This window comes from Neltuma alba, unplaced genomic scaffold, assembly GCF_004799145.2.
Source record: "Neltuma alba isolate B1F8T4 unplaced genomic scaffold, ASM479914v2 tig00000105_pilon, whole genome shotgun sequence".
Classification (NCBI taxonomy): domain Eukaryota; kingdom Viridiplantae; phylum Streptophyta; class Magnoliopsida; order Fabales; family Fabaceae; genus Neltuma; species Neltuma alba.
In genome coordinates, this window is record NW_021631921.1 from 131,515 (window position 1) to 155,996 (window position 24,482).

General features: G+C 29.2%; 1 pseudogene; it reads left to right on the plus strand.

Moving 5' to 3' along the window:
* The first annotated feature begins 17,952 nt into the window (after positions 1 to 17,952).
* On the plus strand, positions 17,953 to 24,107 carry LOC114714584 (L-ascorbate oxidase-like; annotated as a pseudogene).
* Positions 24,108 to 24,482: the final 375 nt, after the last annotated feature.

The window sequence follows — 24,482 nt, forward strand, 5'->3', positions numbered from 1 at the left end:
ATATGGTGTTATGGCAGAAGGAGATGTTTCAGACATTGCTAACAGGAAGTTATTAACGGTGTTGATATTTATTTGACAGATTTAACTATTAGGGACTAACGGACTTAACGGTAAAAACTTAAAGGATCTGATAAAAAGAAAAAAAAATAAAGCATCTGATTCAAAATTGAACAAAACTGTAAGGATCTATAGATGATTTTCCCAAATATTTAAATGGGATTTTTGATCCAAACCAGTGTATAATTAGCCTGAACTATGTACTTTATAAAATAGGTAATAACAAATGCTTGAAAAGGCCAGCGTAAACATCACTATTTGTTGTTGTTGTATATGACATCTATTTAACTTTTAATTTGTCATAACTCTTAAACATCTAGTTAAATAAACAATAGTTCCTCTAATCCCCATTATAAGAAACTACTTATTAAAACTGAGTGGTCCGTGGTCCCTATTATATAGGCTATTATAAGTAGGATATTAATTACGTTTTTTCACGATTGCCTCTATCTTAATAGAATTTTTGTTTTTCATTTTCCAAGATGCAATTCATTTGTTCGAATGTAGATAAATTTAAAACATCTATTTAGGTGTTATAAAAAAAAATATCTATTTAGGTTACACAAAATAGAGACAGTTCATAAAACAGGGTTAGAACCTAGATTAAGTGTCTGTTTGGGTTAGTGTTTGCTGGCCCAAACACAGCTTATAAGTACATTAAGCCCGATTACAATATTATGGGCTGTTTGGAAGGGCTGTGAGGGGATCTAATATGGAACCAAAAGCTGGCAGTAAACGTGGCTTTTGGAGAAGCTGATTTTAAGAACTTATAGTGTTGGAAAAGTGAAGAGAGAAAAACAAAATGTGGGTCCCATTTATGTGTTTCAGAAGAAGAAGAAGAAGAAAGGCATATTTTTGTGTTATAATATGAATTTTGATCAAGAGAAATAAAATGCAAATGGTAAGTGCGTATTAGTTATTAGTTCACGTTTATTTCTTTTCTTTTCTTTTTGTAAAATTAATTCACTTATTAAAATTCACTTTTTCATATTAATTTAATTAAATTCATTGTATTATGTAAAATTATTTTTTTAATCATGTTTTATTATTTATTAAAAATTATACCTATTTTAATAATTTTACAAACAAACTTACTTTTACTTAATTATAATCCAAACAACTTTTACCGATCTCACTTTTACAAAGTAACTTTTTTAAATTGCAATTCAAATACGATTCACCTTATCCAATTTAACTTTTACTCAATCTTACCTTTTTAAAAGTCAGATCGGAAATAAGTTACTTTTTCCACTGTCAATCCAAACGGATCCTAAATAGACTAAAAAGTTATTCGGTTCATTTAGAAAAGAGTGTTTGTATATGAACAAAACTCTTGTAACATATTTATTTCATAGTGTGTGAACTGTGAAATCAAATTTCAACAAATAATTCAAATAGGCCAATTTTAAGCGAATTTGATCCAAATAGAAAGCAGAATTTTTGAAGTATTAATTGCGCGTTCGAGTGTTTAATTAATAAGAACGTTGACGTACCTTTACAACCGAATATCTCTCTAATGTGACACTTCTTTAATGTTTTCTTTCTTTAACATGACAATTCTTTAATGTTCTCTCTCTCTCTAATGTGACAATTCTTTAATGGCCTCCCTCGGCCCCTTTTTATAGACAGCAGTATCCGCATGGCAAGAGATATGAAAAATTCAGATTTCCCAATCAAATCTTCTGTTTTATTTTTATTATTCAATCTTTTTAAAATATTTTAAAGATAGCTTTCAACCAATTAGAATTTATATATATTAGTCCTGAAAATTTATTTGATCTCTATAAGATATTTGATGAAATTTATCGAACTTAATTGATATGTTAAATCTGCATTTTTATAGTTTCCATTTTTCTTTTTGCAATGCACTTAATAATATATATAGACACACACATATCTATATCTCCAGAAAAAAACAGATCCACTGAATGTTAGAGAAAGAAAATTTTATCTTAAATTTAATATAATTTTTAAGTTAAATGATCTACCAACGAGAATATCTTATAAACCCGTTTGAATCAAAATAAGTGATTTTGAAATATGTTTATTCTGTTTGGGTAATTTTTATAAAATCTCGATGAATCGTTATTTCACTTTCCTACTGCACTTTTAGAATAAACACCAAGGAGTAATTTATAGGTTTGAAGAATCTTGATCAATTTTTATCAACTGAATTTTCTTCAATTTATCTTCACACACTCTTCTGAAAATCTCTCCCCAAATGATGTTTAATAATATTTATTAAATTCATGCTTTTTTTGGTAATTATACATCCATAAGTGATTTTAATAAATGAAAATCAAGTATAATCACAATTCTTAAAGTCACTTATGAAAACAAATGTCTAAACAACAATAACGATTAACCAATATCATTTATGGCTAGTGTCACTTATAAAATTTATGATGATTTAAAATCACAGTCATTCATCGCTAATTCAGACAAGCACTAATCAAAGTTCCAAATAAAATATCATATAATTTTTTTGATTTCATATAAAATATATTAACTATGTTTTATTTTACAGATATTGATGCTTTTAAATATAATTTTACAATGTTTAATAATAAAATCATTTTTTTTATCATGAATGATTTTCCATTAAACTACCACGAAAGACAATCTAAAATCCAAATACAGTTCGGGATAAGACCAAACTAAATAAGATTGTAAAAATATCAAGTTTTGGAATTAAAATAAAGCAAAATTGTGATTTTTTAATTCTGAACATTTTAGATGTTTTCTAGAGATTTTCTTGATTGAGTTTCAAATTCTTTTATCATTATACAACTAATTGAGCCCTTAAATCAATCATCAATTTCAAGTTCAAAATCAAATATAATAGAAAATTTTTTAAATGTAAAGTTATACTGTTTAATAGACGTCTTGTGGGTATGTATTTACTTACGAATACTTAAATTAATTATAAAAAGCAATCGTATTGATCCGAGATGATCTTAGTCTTAGAAATTATAATTTGGGATAATCCCCATTAAATTCAGTTAAAATAACTAAATTCAAAATTAGGCCGTCACTTTGTACAAATTCCTAATTAGGCTAAGAGGCCTAATTAGAGATTTATGAATGTTGTTTTAAAGTCCAAAATGCCCCTTTATAATTAAAATGAGTTGTTACTTCTATATTTTTCTTCCCCTCAGATCATTTTCCTAAAATAGGAAAATAGTAAATCCATAGTAGATGACATGAAATTACAACACTGTCCTCAATTTACATCAATAATTACTGCGGCACCTTAATCAAGCCGTAAAAGGTTCTGGTCTGAAGAAGGGGTCAAATGGTCATAATCCTTAACACAATGATTTTTCAAATATTTTCTTGTTTATTCATGACCATCGTATGCCTTTTTCTTTGACTATTTTAGAACAAATTAATTATACATTATAATCCCCATCCACACTATTTCACCAGTTTTCCAAGTATACAAGGGTGTATATATTATTAAGTATATGAAGGATCGATTAATATTAAAATTGAGCAAAATCAAACCCATCGAAATTAAAATTTAACATTGAACTACGCTGTTAGATTGATTAGAGTGCCGGAGTAATTATTAATAAGGATCAAAGGTGTGTTGTAATTTCCTATCATTTACTAAAGACTTACTATTTTTATATTTGAGGAAAAGAATTTGTGAGGCATAAAAAGAATTTATGAGAGAGAAAAATATAAAGTCAACAAAAAAAATCATTCAAAAAAATATAAAGGTAACAACTCATATTTTAATTATAAAGGGGCATTCTTGACTTTCAAGAACATTCTTAAATTCCTAATTAAGCCTCTAGTCCTGATTAGGAATTTGTTCAAAATATAGGCTTGATTTTAAATTTTGATATTTTAGCTGGATTTAAATAGGATTTTTCCTTATATAATTATGAGGATAAGGATGAAATGTTAAAATATAAATTTAAAATATTAAAATCAGCCCAACTAAACCTTCTATATTTCCTCCTACTACATCTTAGCTTCTTTAATTACATCTTAGCAATTAGCAGTTGATATTTCTTTGTTTATTCTCTCTTTTTTTTTTTGTTGCCATTATTATTCTCTTTCATATTTATCTGTAAAGATTTTTCTCCAATAATATTGATTAATAATATACGATGTTCTTTATGAACCATTTTAATCCTATAATATATAATTATTTTAATTATAATTTGGTTGACTGTTTAAAAAAATATTTATTTTTGGCTCACCCTAAAATGATTCTTCACCGAAATTAAACTAGCTGATCTTTTATTTGAATAATTTGAATTTTACTAAACGCAGAAGGAAATATTTATGCAGATAAATAGCAAATATTTGGCGAATAATAGGAAAATGGGCCAAATTTTATATTTATTTTTTTAAATTCTGAATGTAGGAGATTTTTTTTTTTTTTTTTTAGTTCTGAATGTAGGAGATTTGACTGAGGACAATTTAGCATTCTTAAATTTATATTTTCGTATTCAGTTTTTCTAAATAACTATGATGTTTAATATCTCTCCAATAAATATCATAAGAAAAACACGATTTCGCATTGCCAAAAAAAAATTTTTTTTTATAAAATCTTAGTGACGAGATTATATTCAATTGGAAATTCTTGTCGTATTGAATTTTTTCTACACATTAGATCAATCTATGTTGTTGATCGAGAGTCAATATAAAAATGTTTTGAGTATATGAAACTATATTTGGTTTTTTATAATGGGTCAGATAAGAAACAGTGAATAAATCTTTCACCACCATCAAGAGTTTTAAACGGGTGGATCAAGTTGAATTTTATATTCTTCAATATTTATAATTAAAAATGATATATTAAAAAACTAATACATATTTTTTATTAATTTAATTTAACTAATTTTTTAATTTTGACGTACAAATCAGTTATCAAGCCTTCTATATAAATATAATATATAATTGGAAAAAAAATAAGTACATATTTGACCCATATTTTGTGGCGAGGAAAACAAGCAAAGCCTTCGCAGAATTTTGGGAAGCCATCTTTTGAAGAGCGAGGATATTATAAAGCAATAGAAAGACACGCCAATATACCAATATATTAAATAAAACTTATGAAAAATTATAGTCATGTAATTCTTAATGTACAACCTGATTAACTACTTGGAGTATATTAACTATTTTAGTTAAATTAGTTAATAAAATATATTTTTTCTAAAACACCCTAAATATCTTTCTTAATTCCTTCCTCCCTCCCCCCCTCCCCTATTTGATTATTATTAAATAATATTAATAGGTTAATTTGAGAAAAAAATTAGTAAACATATGAAATGGGTCTTACATTTAGGACTAACATCAACTCCTCATCAATTAAATCCTACGTGAAGGACTGGAAGAGTATTATCCATTAATTATAAATAATGAAACTTACCTCAGTGTAAAGCATTGCCAATTTGCAATCATGTTTAATTATATTGATAATATACTCCTTCGGTCCTTAATATAATATATTTTGCACCATAAAGTAGATCTTGTATTAAAGACTTGGAAGAGCATTTGGAACATGCTTGATGTTTTCTTTTTAAATGTACTAATTATTGATTATTTGTTTGAACTATTCAAGCAGCTCCTTCAATGTCTATGAAAGGTTTTATTTAATTTTTGTGCCAACTAGCACCGACACTACAAAAAAACAAGGCATTAGTGACGGAATAAAATTTTGTCGCTAATCCCTCACAAATTTCGTCACTAAAATTAGCGACAGAATTTAGTAACGGAAAATTTTTGTCTCTAAATTAGTGAAGGATTATTGACGGAATTTTATTTCGTCACTAAATTCTATCACAAGTCCATCTCTATTTTTGTTTTAAATAATTAGTGATGGAAATTAGTGACGGAAAAAATTTCATCACTAATTTTCATCACTAATCCATTACTAACTCTCAGTCTCTCACTTTGTCACTGAAATTAGTGATGGAATTTTTCCGTCACTAATTTCCGCCACTAATCTATCACAAAAAATAATAATATAAATATATAATAATTATTTTTTAAACTTATTATTAAAATAAAAATATAATATATCATAATTTTTAAATAATATTCGTATAAAATTAAAAATACAAATATTTTAAAAGAAAATAAAAATAAAAAAAAATTTATTATTTTGTTAAATATTTGTAAAATATAAATTATTAGAATTTTTTTTTCCTACCTATAAAATTCAAATTTATTCCTATATTTTTCTCTAATATATCTTAATTGTGCATATATATTTCTTATATATGTTTGTATTTGTTATTATTATATTATTTATTTTTGTATAAAATTTTGCATGTGCTTCTTAGCTCAATTGGTAAAGGCTTCATCATGTGCGCAAGAAGTCTCAAGTTTGAACTAACACTTCTTCACAAATTGAGCCAATTTGTGACTGACGATGATATGGACAAGGTGTAATATATATTAAATTGTGCATATAGTATTTATTATATATGTTTGTATTTGTTATTAGAAATATATATATATTTATTTTTGTATAAAAATTTTGCATGTGCTTCTTAGCTCAATTGGTAAAGGCTTCATCATGTGCGCAGGGGTCTCAGGTTTGAACTAACACTTCTTCACAAATTGAGCCAATTTGTGACATGACGATGATATGGACAAGGTGATGACGTGGTGGCTCATAATGATGGACACATGTGATGACGTGGATGCTATGATGACATAGCTACATGGGAGAGACGAAGAGTTGAGGTGGCGTCCAGTAATGACATGGTGGATCACAATGATGAACACGTGGCAATCACATAGACGAAGAGATGATGTGGCTGCGTGGGAGAGAGAGGAGTTGGTGAGGTGTAACCATTGATGATGTGGCGGCTCATAGTGATAGACACGTGGCGATGATGTGAATGAGGGGATGACATGACGCATTGGAGAGAGAGGAGAATGTGAGGTGTCAACCTGGTATGAGGTGACAGTTATAGATATGACACGTGGTGACAATCAATGGTTGCCATGTGGTATTTTGAAATTTACAAAATAAAAAAATTTAGCGATGGATTAGTGACGGGAATTTCCATCATCAATTTGTGATGGAATTTTCCGTCACTATCCGTCACTGTCTTGTGACAAAACTTTTGTAGGATATCCGTCACTAATTAGTGACGGATTAGTGACGGAAAATTTCCATCACTAATTTCCGTTAGTAATTCGTCACTAATTAGTGACGGAATTTTGAATTCTGTCATTTGACGAAAAAATTTTGTCGCTAATTTGTCACTAACTCAATTCTGTTTCTAATCTGTCGCTAATTTTAATTAGTGATGAAAGTTTATCACTAAATTCTATCACTAATTTCATGTTTTTTTATAGTGCGACCGAGAACATGGATTCCCAAACTCCAAACCTTTTGCAAGTTAAGTCCTTAGTTCATGGTTCGTATATATACATATGATAAATATATATTATATTATATTGTGTCTGGCAAATATATATATATATATATATAGTAGCGTATATATAATGCCTCTTTGATTAGAGGTAAAAATATTTTTCCTTCCACTTGTAAGTTATATTATTATATTTATAACACAAATGGACAATCCTGTTATTCATTTATTATTGTGTAAACTGTTAATTTCTTGAAATCTATACATATAAACAAGAATAAAATTATTAAATTTTAAAATAGAATTAATGATATATAAGCTTGATTGTGAGGAAATATAATGGAAGTATCTTATAAATTTGACTAGAAGAGTGCACGGATATACCACCCTAAGTCACCATCATTAGACTTTAGCCACCTTATTGGGATTAAGAGAAGTGGTTAATTCATTAATTTTGTAAGGAAATAGAATAAATTTCAATGTCATCCATATTTGAATAGAAAATTTTAATATTTACATTATATTTTCTATTATACTAATAACTTTAGGGGAGGAACGTGTGTAAAGAAAATATAGTTTGCATAGAAAATTAGTCACAAACAAAGGAAGGAACGTTGTGTAAAGAAAAGATAGTTTGCATAAAACATTATTTGGATATAAAGAATTAGTTTGCATATAAGAAAAATAACTTGCACATAAGAAAATTTTATTTGTACAAAGAGTAATTGAGTTGCACATTGCACAGAAGATTATTACACACAAGGAAAGATAAATTGTACATAAAGGAAGTTAAGTTGCACAAAGTCCTTAGGTTCTATTTGCCAATTAGATTTTCAATGAGGGATTTATTCCTAATTTTTCCTAACTCTAGATAGGAGTAACATTAAAAAAATTAATTAATACCCAATCAGGTAAAGCGACATTCATGCTGGTCAAAAAAGCAAAGCGACATTCATATTTTAAAAGATGTCTTGTGCTAATAATGTTTAGGGAGAGTGCATATAAATATAACAAAAGGAGCCATCAAAAGAGCTGGTTCAGATGGTAATAAATTGGCTTATAATTTATAAGGTTGTGAGCTTGAATCTTATTGTTGATATAAGGACTTTATTAGAAGGTGATCTGTGAATAACTTTGTAAGCGCTCTTTGAATTTGGAAGTATATCCTGATCCCAATAAACCCCTAAGATCCAACTCATCTAAATTTTTTTTATAAAAAAAAAAGAGCCATCAAAGTTATTTATCCCTTCAAAGTTAATAAAATTAAATGACATGCGAAAAGAGGAACATGCAACAATGTAACGCGTCCATAAAAAAATTAGTTTGAACATGAAGCAGCCTCGGCCGAAAAGTTGAAACGTCTATGAATGGTTTTAGATGCTTTCTTTTTGTTGTTGTGTATAATATGCTCATTTTTTTTATGTCGCCCGGTGAGCGGAGGGATCATGATGATCCTCTTTGATATAACAAGGCCAGCTGACACGGATCATGATGAACCAGTGGGGATTGATTCCCACGCTTTTGTTTCACTTTTTCTGTATTCTAACTTAGACTTTAAAAAATAAAATAAAATAAAATAAAGCAGCTATTAAGGACCTCCAGCTTTTTTTCTGGCCGAAGGATCTAACATTTTAGTCAGAAGAAAGCATTAATGCCCCTAAATTACAAGATGTTTAACAAATTTAGCACATTTTGATGTGTCATATTATCTTGTCCTTTATCTAATTTCTATGATGAAATTATTTTATTAATATTAATTATAGTAATTAGCACATTGATGCATGCATAGTTGGTGTAAGTAGACCAAAATTTTGTACTTCGTTTATTATTAGACTTTAAAATGGCTATTACATTTCAGGCAAAAAAAATGGCTATTACATATTCTAACCTAAGGTGTAGCTCTATGTTAAGGATATAGTGAATAATTATGTGAATAAAATAAAGGATATTCTAAATATTTTACTCTTTGAGGTCTTTAACAGAAGAGCTAATGAAAGGTTTATTTCAATTATTAATGTAATATCTTAATTCATTTTGTTTTTGAAATTTACAATTTTTTTAAAATTTTCTTATTAAATGTACATATTAAGAGATTTTTTATTAAGCGAGTAATATTCAACACAATTATTAAAAGGGTAACTTTACAGAAATCAATGCATTTTTAACAAATAATTAATTTAATTAGTTTTTTCAATCTCTACAAATAAATTATTTATAACTCCTACATTCAGGACATTTAGGATATGAGGGTATATATTACATATGTTATTATGTGAATGATTATGTTCTCAATTTCTCAGCAAAAATAAAATGCTCAGTAATAATAACTTAATCAATATTAATATAAATTAGAAATATTTATAAAAATAATATCAAATTTCAGTTTAAAATAAAAAATTCAGATGTTGAGGGGAAATAAATTCAATTTAGAACCTCATGACTTATTCTTAAGCAATCTAATGTTATTCAATTCAATTTTTGTTCTTGGTTCACTAACCTTGTGATTTGTTAAATTAAAGCTGAAAGGTTTGGACCAAAAAAAAGCTGAAAGGTTGGTGGCACTGTGTCTAGATTTTTTTGACCTTAAAGTCCTGTCTAGATTTCATATGACCAAAAAGGCTAACAAAAGCTTATGAAATATTTCAATACTTAAGGAGGTGTTTGGATAGAAACCAAACCATGGTTTCAGAAGTGCTTTTACGGATTACGAAGTAAATATATGGAGGAGGTTACCTCGTTTTGCGGAAAAGTGATTCTGAAACCTAGGTTTTGGTTTTGCCAAACACCCCCTTAATCGATTATATATTTAGATTCAATATGAATGATCTGTCTTGAATGCTTGCAGTGGTCAAAACTTCCAAAATAGAAGCCTCTTGGAACCATTTGAACGATATTGAAATTAAAAAAAAAAATGCAGCCTCAAATATTGACTGTAATAAAAGATAATGATGTCTCTGAAAAAGTAACACTGAAACCACCGTCTCTCATCCTGGTTATGGTGGTATTAACATATCATATATTGAAGTTATTATAAAAATATTCCCTCTGTCCTTTTTATAGGAAAATTTTTTAAAAAATGGTGTACAGCTTGCCATTAGAAATTTTATTGGTAACAAGATGTAATAAATTTTTATATATAGAAAGTATCAATTAAAAAATTTTATATACATAAAATATAGTTACTCTAATTTAGATCCTTCTTATTACTAAAGTTTTTAACAAGGAAATTTTTTGTCCCATTTTTCCTTTTTTAAATAGACTTTGCATATTGTTAAAAGTATTAATTAATTTTTTTAAGTATCTTTAATTACATAAAGAATATACTTCCTCCAAATTTAATCATGGGACAAAGTTAACTACTAATGCTTCACAATTTTTTCCGTTTGGCTTGAGGAAACAAAATGAAGGGAAACGGCCAAAAAAAATAATAATGAGCTCAATTTAAAAAATTAAAGAAGTGGGCTTAAAAATTTTAAGTTAATTTTGCTCGTTCTTTTACCTTGTATTTTCTTTTTTACTATAATCTCTCTTTTCTAATTTTTAAAATTGAGCTTAAAATTTTCTCTGCCCCCTCCTTCAATTCTCTCATACCAAATATAGGATAAGGGATGATGGTTGGCAACTTAGCATTCTCAAACTCATAGAAAAATAACGAGAACAACAATAAATAAAGGGACTGCATGACTGAGAAAAAATATATATAAACTCCATATCTTTGCTCTCTCTCTCTCTCTCTCTCTATATATATATATATATATCGGATTAAAGAAACTTTGCTTTGTAATTAGGAGTTTAGGACTGAAGGAAGTGCTGGTTTAGTAAACTATACTGAGGAAGCGCAATTTGCGAAAATAATTGAAAACATGGACATATTCAATGAGAGTGATTAATTTTAACTAGTTTTTCTTTTCAAAACGAGTATCAATGATATGAATAAATGTATAAATAAAATGAAGTCGAAGCTCCTAGATGGGTTGAAGATAGATTAAAGCATGCGCACTGACAAATAATAATTGGAGATCAAAGTTACCATGCTCCATTATATTTATACGAAGGAAATTAAATAAATAAATAATAATATATACAAATAAATTCGAAATAGGAGGGATAGATATATTAATTTAATAATGTACTCGAACAAGGTAAATAGTGTATGCTTTAATGCTTTTATTTTCATGCATCAACAAAAGCAATAAAAAATAAGCAGAATTTATAAATTCCATATTTTTCTTGTATCTCCCACAAAAGACGTAAATAGATTATATTTATATTTTATTTTGACTAGAGTATCCTTTGTCTTGAGCATCAATATGCATGACCAATAGGGGTTTGGTCTAGCTAAAAAGACTAGTCCCTCACAACATAATAAACTAAGGTTTAAATCCCAATTAAGAGAGGTGCTCACATTTAGTGTCTGATAATGCCTCAAACAGGATTGTTCCCAATAAGAGGATATCTGTACTTACAAAAAAAAATCTTTGTGAGAAAAAAAGGCAATTACCGGGATCATATCCCTTTTCATTTTATGCAATCATAAACTAAATCTTATTTAGATTTTATATGCATAATGAAGATGATCATGAGCTATGAATGTTTTTATTGCATCCCATCCTAAAGTAAAACATTAATCCACTTTGAAATGATTAAAGTATTATTTTAAGAAAATAAATATATATTTTTATAAATAACTAATTTTTTTGGGACTTATTCATAAGTTACATCAATTAAATTTTTTTATGTAAATGTATCATTTTAACCTTTATTAAAAAATGCATATATTAAATAAGAATAAAGTTAAAAGATCATAAAATTTTAAGACAAAATGAGGTTTAAGATATATCTTGATTCTAGTGAGACATGCTTGGAGTGATTTACAAATATGATTAGAGGAGTATAATTTAATAGCTAGTTCTCATCAATAATAAATAAATGGTATAATTTTACACTCATATGAAAAATTTAATAACATGGCTTATAAATAAGATAAAAAATAAAATTGCTTTGCCTCATAAATATGACCATATAAGAATAAACTCCTTAAATACGTAACTTTATTATTAAACAATAAGCTGCGTGGACTCAATTATTGGTCATTAGCAATTAATTAATGCCATTTAGGAGATGCTCCGTTGGGTATAACCAATTATTCCAAATAAGAAATGACATTAATCAAACCACTAATTAAAGCAAAAGTTATGGAGAAGCTGACGGAAAAGAATCATGAGCAATAATACACAATTATCACACAAATAAAAGATAATAATTATAAAAGTGACATTATATATGTTGTTAGTGGGATACAACTCACAAGACGTGCATAGGATTGTGGCAATGTGGTGGTCACATCTTTTATTTTATTGATTTGAATGTGACGGTGCAAACATGATGTGCCAAAGCTGGGATATTTTCTTAAAGCTAAATTCATCATTGATTATTATATTTATAAATAGTAATTAAATATCCCTTTTCCGAATCCGTGTACCTCGTTGATTGAATAAATGAAAAAAAAATTTTATTGTTAAAATATTTCAACTTGGTAATATTTTTTATTCTGCTTCAATTTATTTTTTCCATTCGATTACTAAGCTTGGGATTTGATTCAATACATTTATGCCTCATTTGGTACAGTGGAAGAGCTTTTGATAGAAGTAGAAGTGAGTTTTAAAACATGTTTGGCAAGTTGATGGAAGTGTGATATAATTTTTAATTAAAATATGTATTTTTAATATGAAAATACTAAAATACCCCCCAAAAAAATGGCTCCACCACATACAACCACCGCCATCAAAGAACACTTTGAGAAGGGCGCAGTCAAAACCACACAAAACTTGGGCAAAAATTACAATCTAAATGGAACGAAAATCATGCTAGAGCCATCAGCAACGACAGAAGGTGGGAGATGGGGACGCCTGAGATTGCGGAGGTTGGGGATGGGGACACCGGAGATTGCGGAAGGTGGGGACGCTGGACGCCGGAGAAGGCTCGTTGAGGTAGGAGGAGAAGATGGAATGGGGTATAAAGAAAAGGACAAAGCTGATAATATGTTAAATTATTAAGGGTATAATAGTCTAAAAATTCTGGGTTCTATAGAAGTAGTAATCCAGCTCCCGGGGGAGTTCCATGGAACTGACTTTCAGTCCAACAAACAAATAAATATCCCAATTCCACTTCCACTTCCTTCCTCTCAGTTTCCTGCTACCAAACAGGGCATATATAGAATTTTTTTTTTTAGCCGTAAGAAAGACTTAAATCAAAGTATCTAGTGTGTATAAAATTTTTAGAATATAACATATTTTGTGTGTATAAAAATTTGTCAAGTTGTTCTCACTAATAAAATTTTTACTATGAAAATTTCCCCCACTTTTCTCTAGATTTAATTGTGGATTTTAAACCACGCGTCTTTGACCATTGATACATACTATTTTCGGTTCTTAATATAAGATTTAGTTAATTAATTTGAAAATATTATGAAAGTTACTAAATTACTTTTAAATGATTGTATATGTTATATGATCTCTCTAAAATACTTATGTGTATCATTAAATCATATATAAATTTATAAATGACGCAAATTAAATTAGAAAAAAATGTTAAATATAAATATTTTAAAATAATTTAGTAACTTTCTTAGTTTCTCCAAATTAGTTAACTACGTTTTATATTAAATATGAGAGGTAGTGTGACTATATACACGCAAACATATGTAATGTTAATCAACAAATACTATTATGAAGTATGATTTATAGACTTTGTCCAACGAATGAAAAGCCTACTTAAGTAAACCTATGCATGAATTTGTATTTCTTTACTTTATGAAAAAGCTAAAAAAAGTGAAAAGTGAGTCAAAATTACGAAGCTTTTTTCCTGAAAATTTCTTCAAAAATATTATATTACTTTCTCTTTTTTTTTTTTATATAAAAGCTAATTAATTAATTTAAATAGATTAAAAAAATTAGTTAAGTTAGTTATTTATAATAAATATATATTATCTTCCTTAAAATATCCTTACTAATCATGTATATTAACTAGAATTATTATTTGATAAAAATTTTAATATATACAACTACTATAAGAATTAGCTTAGAAAGAATAATTAAATATGAGAGATATGGTGAATTGAAGTGTTATATTTAAGACACAATTGAATGTTAAACTAGTTTTTATATCAAGAATTAGAGGTAGTATATATATTATGATTTTTTAAAAATGGAATATTATATATATATAGAGAGAGAGAGAGCATATCCATGTGGATTATTTTACGTAGCTCTAGACCGACCATAAAAGAGATTCATTTTTGCATCGCAGACACGCAAGGTCCATATATATTCTTGTATAGAGAAAACAGGCTGTATTCCATATAATATAATTAAAAGCACATGTGCCAAAAAAGACAATTAAAAGTACGTGCACCCAAAGAAAGGATGTATGGCAGTGGCAAATTGCTCATTGAGACTGATTGTGAGGTCCTTTTCAAGTTGTAGTTAAACACATCATTGCGCGTTTGAAGTCTGATACAGGCACTGGTTTTGATCTTATCTCTAGATCAAGAAATAAGGCTGCAGATTGGTTGGCAGTCTCAGGTTCAAAGGGGGTGAGAGTTGAAGGTTGCTTAGTCCAACCTCCACCCCCTCTTACCAAACTCTTATCAGATGAGGAGTCTTGGTTTGATACTGTTTGCACTGCAGGATCAGATCAGTTTGCTGATGAGGAAGTTGCTCGACGGAATTCTATGTCTGGGCAGCTTAGATAGATCTGGTATTGGTTAAGGCTTTGTATCTGATTTTTCTGCTTTCTTTCTTTGTTTCGTTTGGCTCTTGTTTTTGTCTTTTTTGGTTTCAATTTTTGTGTGTTAGGTTGTATTCCTAGGCGTTTCTTGAGTGTTTTTATTTTCCAGGCTTAAGTGGCTATTAGCGTGTGTACCTTGTTTTTTGAGTATTAATAAAATGGACTCTTGTTTTTGATCCAAAAAAAAAAAACGAGGGTTAATTAAGTGGACTAGGGTTAATCAAGAACATTGGGTCACGTGTTGTTATACTACTAATATACTACCTCCGGTCCTTAATATAAGACCCTCTTTGACTTTTTGTTTGGTCCTAATTATAAGACCCCAATTCATTTTGTCTCTCATATTTATGCATTTTTTTTCCAAGATAGTCCTTCTAATAATAATAATTCTAGCCAATACACTTAATTAGCAAGGATATTTTAGGAATGACAACACTTATTTATTACAAATAACTAACTTAACTTACTTCCTTAATCTCCTCAAATAAGTCAATTGGGTCTTATAATTAGGACCAAAAGTAGTATTATATATGGTACAACAACTCATGTGGACTAGGATTAATCAAAGAGAAATTAAATGTTATGTGTGGCCAAAAGCAATCACACAAGTTTATCAAAAAAGAAAATAATAAATAAATCATACAAATTAATGATAATAAAGAGTACAAAATAAAGATACTAATCATACAAATTAATGATAGTAAAGAGTACAAAATAAAGATACTAATCATACAAATTAATGATAATAAAGAGTAAAAAATAAAGATACTCCATCCGTTCTCAAATATAATATATAGTTGTTAAAATTATGCAGATTTTTTATCTGAACATTTTTAAAATTTTAAATCTATTCCAAATTAAGTAGGATTTTCTTAAAAAAATTATTAAGGCGTGGACAAATCATTAAGCATGAATATTTTTTAAAAAAAATTTTTAAGCCCAACTATATAATAAGAAAAGGGATATCAGTTAAAAAATTGTGTAGTATATATCTATTTAACGGTGGAGAGTGTACATACGAGTAAATAATGAACTATTAAGCTATATATGAAAAAACACAAAAATAATAAAATATATATTAAATTATAAGTTCTCAATAATTCATCTTGAAATTATCAATCACATAATCAAATGATCGCCTATTCAAAACGTGTACTTTTCTTCTATATTTATACCAAAGGATTCCGGTATACATACAATTAAAATAAATTTTTAGTGTAAATTTATTATAGGATTTCAATTTTTTGGTGCTTCTAATATTATTCTTACAACGATTTTTTTTTGACCTCGTTCTTACAACCACAAAACATCGGACAAAACATGCATGCAAATTATATTGAAGAATATTAATGTAACGTCGGATAAAACACTAACTAGCTAGGGAACAACAAATATGACTTTGAAATGGTCCAGGAGTAACCTTTTGAATGAACTAATATATAAAAATATAAAGGATGTGATTAGGTGAGAAAATGAAGGATTTGGAACATCATTACTTTTTATCTGTCCATGATGGCTTCTCTTTATTTTTCTTTAATAAATTAGGTAGGTGTCGTAGATCATACTAAAGTCGAAAATATGAGTTGTCTAATTTGTTTTTTTGACTAAATTTTATTACTTTCGGTCCTTAATATAAGACTCTATTTGACTTTTTGTTTGGTCCTAATTATAAGACCCCAATCCATTTTGTCTCTCATATTTATGCATTTTTTTCCAAGATAGTCCTTCTAATAATGATAGTTCTAGCCAATACACTTAATTAGCAAGGATATTTTAGGAATGACAACACTTATTTAGTACAAATAACTAACTTAACTTACCTTCTTAATCTCCTCAAATAAGTCAACTGGGTCTTATAATTAGGACCAGAGGTAGTATCTTTTTTTTTGAGCTTATACTAAATATTCATTGATATTGAGATGATACGTGATTTATTAAAATTAAATAAAAATACACTTTTATATACGTGATTTATTAAAATTAAATAAAAACACACTTTTACTCTTCTGATTTTATGTAAAATTTTAGTTTGGTCACTGTTTAATTTTATAAAGTATGTAAACATATATAAAATTTTAACCTCCTATCAAAGACAATTCTATTCGAAGTACTGTTAGTACTAAACCTATAGTGGGGATTTAAGTTTTAATTCACCACCTTGTAAGGAATTAGCATCTTCCATTCTTCCATGCGATCCAACCTTTATTGGCACCTTAATATGCTAATATTTGATGATGTCTTATTAATATTTAAACTTTCAATTTTTACGTTTTTATTAATGAAACTAACTATATTGGTGTTGGAGGATTGAAAAAGCACTTTATAAAATTAAGAGATTAGAATCAAACCAAAAGTTAAAAAGATATAAAAACGCACTTTCATCGTGAAATTTTTTAGTTTTTTTCTTCTACTTTTCATCAATCTCTAAATAACATAAATATCTGGTGTATATATATTTTAATATTCACACAACTTTAACACTATTGTCAAAATGTTATTTGAACAAATCCACTAGATAAGCACGCCAATCAAGTAAGGCCGCACGTGAAAGGCTTTGCCTTCAGAAACAAAGTTATAATTATTTCATACAGCCCATGTGTCCATAAAATAATAACTCTATTTACACAAAAATTTTCAAAAAAAATTAAATATTTACAATCATTACAGGCATACAGAGCAAAAGTTTCAATGAGGTCCTCGAGTTCTCAAATATATAAGCCTCCATTTCATGTTCTTTCATCGCATAACTTCTTCTTCTTCCTTCCTCTTCTTCGTCCTCCTCAGGCTCTCTCAGAGCTTGAGCTCCCTTCACCAAAACGACAATGGAGGGCTTCAAAACTGTGATGCTATGGTGCATTTTGATGTGTTTATTATTGTTTGAGTCATCAGTAGAAGCAAGGGTGAGGCATTACCAGTTCGATGTGGAGTACATTTATAAGAATGTGGACTGCTTGGAGCATGTTGTGATGGGGATCAACGGCCAGTTCCCCGGCCCGACCATCCGCGCCGAGGCCGGCGACATCCTCGACATCGCTCTCACCAACAAGCTTTTCACTGAGGGAACCGTCATTCACTGGCATGGAATTAGACAGGTTAGTTTCTGATACCCCATACATATACATCCATACATATACATGCGTGCATACACACACACACATATTTATTGGAAGGGAGAGCTATATAAAATAGTAAGAGTTTTTGAATTTTGCAGCGTTGTTACATGAGTGTTCGTTTAGAAGCTAGCCGTTTCTCTCTCTCTGGCACTAACAACAAGCACTCGTGAATGTATAAAACGATGAAAAAGGTGGCTAGGTGTGTAATTTGGATGGAGATGAATAGAAAAGAGAATATTTAAACCTAGATCTATAGGTTGCAGCTTTTCGGATGTAAATTTTATATTGTACATAAATACATAGGAAATAATTTGTAACAATAAAATTTCTGAAAGCAACGGTCAGTAATGGAGGGCTAAATATTATACATATACATATATATATATATATATATAGCAACAATATAAAACGATGTAAACCCAACCTTTTAACATCAAACTATGAGTGATTGGGGGGAAAGTTTAGTTTAATGTTCCTCAATATTTTATTTATGTTTTGTTTGTGCAGGTGGGAACACCATGGGCTGATGGAACAGCCTCCATATCCCAGTGTGCTATCAACCCAGGAGAGACATTTCATTACAGATTCAAAGTTGATAGGGTAATTACACACACAAACACACACATTGAGCTATATTATTATTTCCATCTAATCTCTTAATTAGTTGGTTTTATTATCTTTGAATCTTTAACTAAAGTGATTTCACCGGAAGAGTGGAGATAGACATATATAATGATGTTTTTCACTTTTACATGATCTACATGTCAAAAGCAATCGAATTATTACGATCATGTATCTATCTCTCTCGTTGTATTGAGAGGGATTTATTTATGTTTTGGTTCATATATAATTTAAGTTTCGGAATTTTAGAGTTGAGGGGTAACTAGTTAGTATATAACAATTAATCCAAGTGGGATAATGATTTGGTGCAGGCTGGGACATATTTCTATCATGGACACTTAGGGATGCAAAGAGCAGCAGGGCTGTATGGATCGCTTATAGTGGATTTGCCAAAGGGACAGAAAGAACCATTTCACTATGATGGAGATTTCAACTTGTTGCTCAGTGATTGGTGGCATAAAAGCGCTCATGAACAAGAAGTTGGCCTCTCCTCTAATCCTCTCAAGTGGATTGGTGAACCCCAGGTAATAATTAATCATCCTCACACATACAAATTTCTTTTTCTTTTTTTTTTCATCAAAAGGAAAAAGAGAGATGTAGAAAAATAAAATAGAAAAATGAGTATGAGAGAGGATGCGATCCTATTCAAATGCCACCAAGCCCACATTTTAAAGTATGGGATTGTGAGTTCGAAATCTCTCTCTCTATATATATATGAGAGCGTGAGTTATGCAGGAAAAAGAAGAGAGAGAAAGTGTGTGCGCATATGCGCATAGTTTTTCTTTTTCTAAAAGTAGCCACCCTCCTTGCATTCTATAAATGAACAAGATTAAATTAAGATGCAGGCTTTCATTCTTTTTATTAGAGAATGACTCATTTTGAATAAGTGTACAAATGTGCTAGATGACTCATTTTCAACAAGAAAGAGTGTGTGTATATGCATAGTTTTCCTTTTCCATTTATGTAGGTGGAACTATTTCAGTAAGGGTTTTCAGGTATTTTCATAATTTTTTTTTTGTATTTATACATATATATTTTACAAAATCTTGATAAATTAATTAAAAATTTTTAAAAAACAATTTTCTTTTGAAGTTACCTTCTAAAGAATGAATTTCACAGTTCATCTATCTATCACTATTCATTTCTTGACTTCCTCATCTCACACAGACTAATGGAGACTAAAAATAGTTTCTAGGCTTCTATGTTAAGCTCGTAGTTTTTATAAGGAGATTAAGATTTCATATTCAAAATTTATATATAAAATACACAATACATGATCTGGCCTGCTTGTTATTTTAAATATTAAAACTCTAGTTTTTTATTATTAATGTATGTGTCGTCCCTTGGGTCCATGTGATAGGAAACATAAAATAAAGAGGAATAATTTGAACTCGAAGAATTAGATTCCAAAGTTGCAGATCGAAATCTTGCTGAACACTCAATAGTAAAATTAAAATAATTGCTGATATGGTTTTTTAATTTAGGTATCATTGAACTTTGTCCCCTACTTTCATGAAGCAACACAATCTTCAAGTCGGCAAATTATTATATACTCTCTTAGATTGATCGGTGGAGACTTGTAAAATTAATTAATTTTGAATATATTGGATTAGTCATACTTGTTTTTATCTGAAATCATTTAAATGTCACCTCAAAAATGAAATTATACACAAATCAGTCCTATCAAGTGAAAGTAGAATAGAGATTTGCTTAATTTCAGCAAAAATTAGGAGAAGTTGGTATAATATGTAATTGTAGCAAAAATTTATACTTTGGGTGGCCCAAGTCTTGTTTGGATAACATAAATTATGAGTTGAATTCATTATTGTAGACATTGCTGATCAATGGAAGAGGACAATTCAATTGTTCATTGGGGGCCAAATTTATGAACACAAGCCTTCCTCAATGTAACTTCAAAGGAGGGGAAGAATGTGCTCCTCAGGTTCTTCATGTTCTCCCAAACAAGACCTACAGAATTAGGATTGCCAGTACCACTTCCTTGGCTTCCCTCAACTTTGCCATCTCTGTAAGTTTATCTCTCTCCCCCCTCATCATATCCTTATACAGGGCACTTTTTAAAAGGTTTTTTTTAATCATTTTGATTAGATATTTGATTGATAGTTTGAAGGACTATTAAATATTTTCCTCCATGTATATAATACATATATGTACCTATATTTAATAGGCAATATGTGAGAGAGTAAAATTTAATATGATATTAGAATTTAGAATAGTTAATAAGAATAGTATTGAAAATCACTTGATTTCTATGATAATAATTAATATTTTTAACTGGTTTTTTTTGGTACGTATGAATTAGTTAGAAATGAATTGTATTTAGAATAAAAAAGATAGATTAATTTTTAAATTTACATTAATCATGCTAAAGTGCCTATATATTTCATTCCACATGCAATGCACGTGGAAAGTATCTATTTTTTTCTATATTTTCATCTTATCTATTTTTACGTGGAAAAATTTAACAAATCACACTATTGATAGATTATGAATGATAAGACTATTTTTTAAACTATATACTATTATTAACGAAGAGGGAATCTCATAATATGATAAGTAAAAAAGGTCATAATTGTTACTGAAATGGTGGGATTAGAATTTATTGGAAAGTCAAGTTGCTATTTTGAATGTGCTTTATTGTATTGTCACTTGTCACTAACAGTACCCAACCCAAAAAGACACAGCCAGGGTCAACATATCTAGAAGGAATGATCATCCGTGATTCCATATCATGATACTAGTATAGTTTAGTCACATATAATTTAGTTTGGAATTTATTAATTATTTCAACGTAGATTTGACACAATACTCAACAAGAATGAAAATTAATCTGTCATTGTCATTGAAAATTTTACTGAAAAGACAGATTTGCTTACTCTGATTTATGTCATTTTCATACATAAAATTTTTTATTGAAGACTTTTTTTTCCTTACATATATAATTTTTTTAAAACTAATTTATTTAATTTATAAACAGATTTATAATTTAATATTGCATAAAAATATTTTATCACGTTACATTTGTTAAAATTAAATAATTTTTAATTTTTTAGTATACTCAAATTATTTAAGTAACTTCTAATAATACGTATTATTTACTAAATATTAATATTTTATCTTGTAAAATGAAAAAATATGTAATATCAACTTTTGAATTATATGGACTTATAAAAATAACAACAATGTACCTTAAAATGTAAATAAGAAACATATCACATGTACTTTATTAGAAAGTCAATGATATCGAGAGTTAAACCCACCTGTTTTCGGGCCGGAAAGATATATATTCAATCCGTCAAAGCAATAAGATTACAGACACCAATCCAAAATACAACTTTATTTACTGCAGTTGAAAGCTTGGCCTCAAAAGTCAAAATACAACTTTCTTCTTCTTCTTCTTTTTTAACACAATTTGAGTTACAGGCGTGTCATAGCCTTTTGAAATAAAATAAATAAAAAATATGTACTGGGCCCAATGTTAAAGGCAGGACAGAACTTACTTGATGATGAGCTTGGAGGCCAAAGTCTGGATCTAACTTTATTGTCGTTTATTTTGGTTGTCATTTGCATTATTTTAGACTTCTTTTGGTTCCACTTTAATAAATTAGATTCTATGTGAAAACAACATTAAATTTTATGGGTTTTTTATATTCTATTTAATAGTAATTAATATTAATATTGATTTTTTGAGACATTAATATTGATGTATAATTAATCTATCATAAAAAGAAATATAAAATTTTAAGAAAAAGAATGAAATTCTCTGAGTTATTTTCGAATTTAGAATAACTTTGCATTATCAGAAATGCTTCATTATATACTTGCATAAATTCTTATCCAATTATCATCTAAAGTTTAATTCTAGTTTGTTTTTATTTTGCTGATATACGAATACACGTGCATCTTGTTCTTTAAAATCACATTACTTACATACTCTCTAATTTCATCATCTGGCTATCTAGTTTCTGGCAAAAATGACCGAACAAATTTCATCATCTAACCAAATTATCATATATTATTTCTCTAGAATCACAAACTGGTGGTGGTGGAAGCTGACGGCAACTATGTGCAGCCGTTTGCCGTGGATGACATCGACATATACTCTGGTGAGAGCTACTCCGTCCTCCTAACCACTGACCAAAACCCTCACCAAAACTATTGGGTCTCAGTTGGAGTTCGAGGTCGAAAACCTGACACAACTCAAGCCCTAACAATCCTAAACTACAAAACTATCTCTGCCTCACATATCCTATAATTCCACCTCCAGTGACTCCTCTTTGGAACGATTTTGAACGAAGCAAAGCCTTCACTAAGAAAATCCTTGCCCTAATGGGAACCCCACAGCCTCCAAAGTACTCAAACAAAAGAGTTCTCCTTCTCAACACACAAAATCGAATCAATGGATTCATCAAATGGTCCATCAACAATGTCTCCTTAACCCTCCCTCCAACACCATACCTAGGCGCTATCAAGTTCAACCTCAAGAACGCATTCGACCAGCGACCCCGCCAATGACCTTCCCGGAGGATTATGACATCACGGTGCCACCAAAAAACTCTAATTCAACAACAGGAAATGGGGTGTACATGTTTCAGAAAGATGAAGTGGTGGATGTGATATTACAGAACGCAAATATGTTGAGTGCGAATAATAGTGAGATCCACCCTTGGCATTTACATGGACATGATTTCTGGGTTTTAGGATATGGAGAAGGAAAGTTTAGGGACGAAGATATGAAGAGGATAATGAACTTGAAGAATCCTCCATTGAGAAATACGGCAGTTATATTTCCTCATGGTTGGACTGTCCTTAGATTTAAGGCAGATAACCCAGGAGTTTGGGCCTTCCACTGTCATATAGAGCCTCACTTGCATATGGGTATGGGTGTGATTTTCGCAGAAGGAGTTCAATATGTGAAGAGAATTCCTACTGAGGCTCTTACTTGTGGCCATACAGGCAAATTTCTGATAAACAAGAACAATCACTATTAAGACTATTGAGATTTTCTATGCTTGTGAGATGTAGTAGTGTTGTAATTTTTCCTTCATAATTTTGTCCTTGTTCTTGTTCAGTGAGTGTGAGATTATTGATGACCTAATTGTAACGGGTTCAAAAGCCTATAATAATAGTGATTAAGATTTATCTTCATTCTTCACGTACCATCCATCTTTGCCATCCATTAACGTTTTCTATCTCAGATGGGTGTGGTGTAATATATTGATGTGATAATGCAGTCTTTGGAGTTAGTTATATATGTTAGATCTATAATTAGAAAGTATAGTACTACTTCCATTTCTTAATATAAGAGCTAGTTTGACTTTTAGTTTAGTACTAAATATAAGACTTCAATCCATTTTGTCTTTTATATTTATTTATTTTTTCCTAAAGTGATATTTGTAATAGTTGCACATGCTAAAAGTTTCATCAAATGTTAAAGCTAATACACTTGATTAGCAAGTGTATTTTGGAGGAGACAGCACTTATTTATTACAAATAATTAACTTAACAAGCTTCCTTAATCTACTCAAATTAGTCA